Genomic DNA, 4,027 nt, shown 5'->3' with positions numbered 1-4,027 from the left:
TAATAGAGTATTACAGATTCACCAAGATCCCAAAAAGCAATTTGAATCGTCGGGTTTCTTGTGAAATTTTCAACTGACTATATATATATATTTTTAAAAAATCCTATAACCATAAACAACGAAACGAAAAGGAAAAGAAAAATTTTTAGTAGAAATTTGAATCTCTAGATTTTTTGTGAAGCTTTCATGTGACGCCCCCACTTCTCCCAAGGGCGAACCCAAGGGTATCTGCGGGACGCCTGCCCAACTCTCGCCAGGACTCAAGACAATTCAAATCGAACTTAACGATACATACCAAATACTACAAGTCAAAATAAAGAAAAGTCGCTTCCTTAACTAAATATTCAAATCTTACTTCATGTTCACAAAAGATATATCAAGTCCCAAAATACAACCATTAAAAGTCGACTACACATTTACAGCCCAAATTCCAATCAAAAGTATAATCTAGTCGGCTTTTCCAAAATCTTCCAATCCAACCTGTTAAGGAAAACAAAGTAATGGGATGAGCCAATACTCAGTGAGGCCAAGAAACACACATGCAAACACATAATCCAAGTAGTCACAAATTACATAGTAAGTAAAGTTATAAAGTTCGAATAATTCACATTTCGAATAGGAAAAACCTAAACAGAAACAATTCAAGGATACTGTAGCTCTCAGGAGCTAAATTCCACGTAGTTGAGTCGAAGTCTTGATCACATCTCACGTTGACACTCTGTCAACCACATAAGTATCAAATCCGTAGATACACCACTTTGCTTCGAATCCCGTCACCATTACACCCCCTTACCGGGCCCGCTCATCAAAGTTTTTGATAATACTCGAGTATATCATGGCAATACTGCACGAGTAATGCCGAGCAAGATCTCTCCAATAGATCATGCTCTACGAATATCTCATGGTTGGCTAAGCTTATCGACCAAGCCCATGCTGGCTCGATTCGCAAAGTTAACCAACGTGTTTCGGCGTCCCCCGAATACAAGTCGACGAGCAACGCTCAAATCGACGATTCCAAATTGGAATCACAAATACAGATCACATATACAAATCAAAACAAATACGAATCATATCCACATTACCATGTACAAGTCGGATATGAATTCACATAGCAAAATTCGAATATAATTTCTTTTGAAAGAGCACGAGTGCGGTAAAGTACACCCTCGTCTCAAAATTTCAAATTTTCATAATGGATAAGAAACAGATAACCGCTTAACATCAAGTTCATGCACTTGACACTCACCAATCAAAATAAGGAAGTAAGTGCGTAAACGAGTCTTTAGGTGTTCCCTCTCGAGATCCTCTTGAATGTCTCCTTGAGCACCTGAGCAAATGGTAATTGTCTATTACATACTATCGCTTAAAACCCCTAATTATCGAGGAAGATTGCACACTTGTATAATCTAAGAAAATTTCATGAAAATGAGCCTTAATTACTAGTAAATCAAGGCTCAAAAATGGGGTTTTAAAACACAACCGAAATCTGATTTTCATCTTTGAAATCAAGTGTAAAACGGCTTAACAATATCGAAGGAAAATAGAGAGTTCGCAACCCTCAATTTCCTTTAAGTTCGGAAATTTCAGATTTGTCACCTATACTTTGAAAAATCGTATCTCATTCTTTACAAGTCCAAAATTGTAAAACTTGACACCATTGGAAACCTCTTTGAAAGTACTAAAAGTTCTTAGAAGATACTTTTCCATGAATTTAAGTGGAAGGTATTCAAAAATGGGCTTAAAGTTACTGTTTCAGGGTGCTCAGAATTGTTCTGGGGTTGGTTTTTCGCTAACTTTGGAAATTCGGTAAAATTCATACGTTGCAAACCAGTCCCTGGAATTTATTACTCAATTAGAGTTGCAAGTAAAGTTTAGGACAGAACAAGTGGATCAAGAATCGGAGTTTTGAACACTGAGATACGGTCACTCAAAGTTGGAGGAAAAAACGAAACTGTTAAGCTAGTTTCCAGATTTGAGTTCCAAACTTTGGGACTTTAGTTTGATAGCAAAATAGACTCAGAACGGCACCAAATTTGGTATGAATATACTACCATAAAAGGGCCACTCCCTTGCCAAATTTCATAGAAAATATGAAAGGGAAGTCGGTTAACAAAACCGTTGAAATCGCAAGAAGTTCTAAGGCTAAGCTGCCTTTGAGCTTCCGGTTTGCCATTTTCCAAACATTTGGCCAAGAAACGACTCAAACATGATTCATTCCAGTTGGTAATGTCTAAAATATATCCAAGGTACATTTGATAGGTGATTTACACCAAGAAATTTCGGATAACAAGTCCCAAATCATTGCTAGTTCAAATCTGTCCAAATGTAAGGTATTCCTTCACCAGACCAGATTTGAGTTTTGATCATAAATCACTCAATTCAACTCAGAATTGAGCTTAGTTGGTGGCGTTGGCAAATAGACTCATAAGGCTACATTTTCTCAGAAGAAACCATTTTCAAAATCTGTCCATAACCAGCTCGTTCGTGAGCATTAAATTCCAGCTCATGAGCTTCCTTCCAGGAAGCAATGAAACAGGACAGTGGATTTCAAATGAATGGTTTGGCTAGCTCAAGTGGAACCAGGACATGAATTTTATACCAACCGAAAGCTAGGAATGTCTAGTTTCCAATGCCACAAACAGCACTCGATTCCGACATCGAAGCAACAAGTTATGGCCGAAACAAGAAGACTGCCTGGGGCAGTGACGGGATTCAAATTCCAGATTTTCAAGCTTTCGAATTTCCGACATTTGGGTGATCAAATCATGTTATTTTTCAATGAAACTTTTAACACAACCAATATAACATGTAAACAACATAAAAAAACCATTAGAACCTCAAAATTTGACATTAAAGTGCTTGAACAAGGCAGGGGCAAAATGGTCACTTTTGGTCATTGCACCATCTTGGAGTTTCTAACAATAACCCAACATTATACCACTAATTTAAGCACTAAACTAACATAATTATCATCATCAACCACCAAATCAGTTCATCAACCAAATTGGGAGTTCATAGAGCCCACACACCAAAATCCAACATAAATAAAGCTACCCACTTACATGCATGAGCTTATATGTGCAATAGAACTTCCATAAATCAAGATTTTAAAGCCGGATCGTCACTTACTTCACTAGATGTTCAAGGCAGAAATTTTCGGTCTTCTTGAGCCAAAGAAAAACCGTGAGAGCAGCCTCCTTTCCTAGCTCAAAGTGCTCTCCAAGTGATTAGTTAAGTGTAGTTAAATTTTGGTGTGATTTGGAGAAGATTTGGTGAAGAAATGATGAAAGAAAATTGATGAAGCAAGTTTGGTTCTTGCTCTTTGAGATGCACGGCTGAAATGGAGGGAAAAGAAAAGATGTTGCACGCCACTTTAGTTGAGGAATTGAAGGGTTTTGATCTAGTGTGATGCACCCATAAGGAGCTCAATAATGTGTGGCTCAAAATGCTCCAAAAGTCAACTAAGGATAGTGCGCGTATACGCGCACTTCATACTCGATCCCTTTCGAGTTTATTTCACTAGTGCACTAAACCTTTAATGCACTCATATTCATATAAATATTGTCCACTCTTAATTATACCAAAATGAGGGTCTAAAGTCTCTTAATTAAATCGCGCGTGTAAAAACGCGTATCTCCAAATTAAGCGCGATAAAGCGAAACTTCCAAGAATTTCTTATAACGATAGTACTAATAACTATCACTTAAGTACTTAAACATAAAATTACCTATTTTAAGACCATCCTGCAAGTCTCTAATTTTCCAAACTTAGTGTATTCTCGAATCGATTATTAACTCCAATCGCGTATTCGCTATTTTCACTTCGCGAGTTTCCAAAAATTAAATTTTGAAACGAGTCATTTTAAAATTATAACGAAGCTATAAACTCATGTAATTAGGTCTAAATAGACTAGAAAATAATATTCGAAGTAGATGGGCAATTAAATATTTAAATAAGCTCGAAATGGAATCTAAAAAAATAAATTTTACGAGTCCTCATATGAGTCGAGTTTTAACTCCTCAAATCT

The 4,027-nt window shown here is 36.8% G+C and overlaps 1 long non-coding RNA gene across 1 annotated transcript; it reads right to left on the bottom strand.

The window, feature by feature from the left end:
- Window positions 1–314: 314 nt before the first annotated feature.
- LOC113738591 (uncharacterized) lies at window positions 315–3,350 on the bottom strand. Its single transcript, XR_003460174.2, has 3 exons — window positions 3,130–3,350; window positions 1,247–1,327; window positions 315–480 (listed from the first exon to the last, which is right to left on the bottom strand). It is a non-coding gene; the product is annotated as an uncharacterized lncRNA (long non-coding RNA).
- Window positions 3,351–4,027: the final 677 nt, after the last annotated feature.

The sequence above is a fragment of the Coffea arabica genome, chromosome 4c (assembly GCF_036785885.1).
Source record: "Coffea arabica cultivar ET-39 chromosome 4c, Coffea Arabica ET-39 HiFi, whole genome shotgun sequence".
NCBI lineage: Eukaryota > Viridiplantae > Streptophyta > Magnoliopsida > Gentianales > Rubiaceae > Coffea > Coffea arabica.
This window is presented reverse-complemented; position numbering and strand designations above follow the sequence as displayed.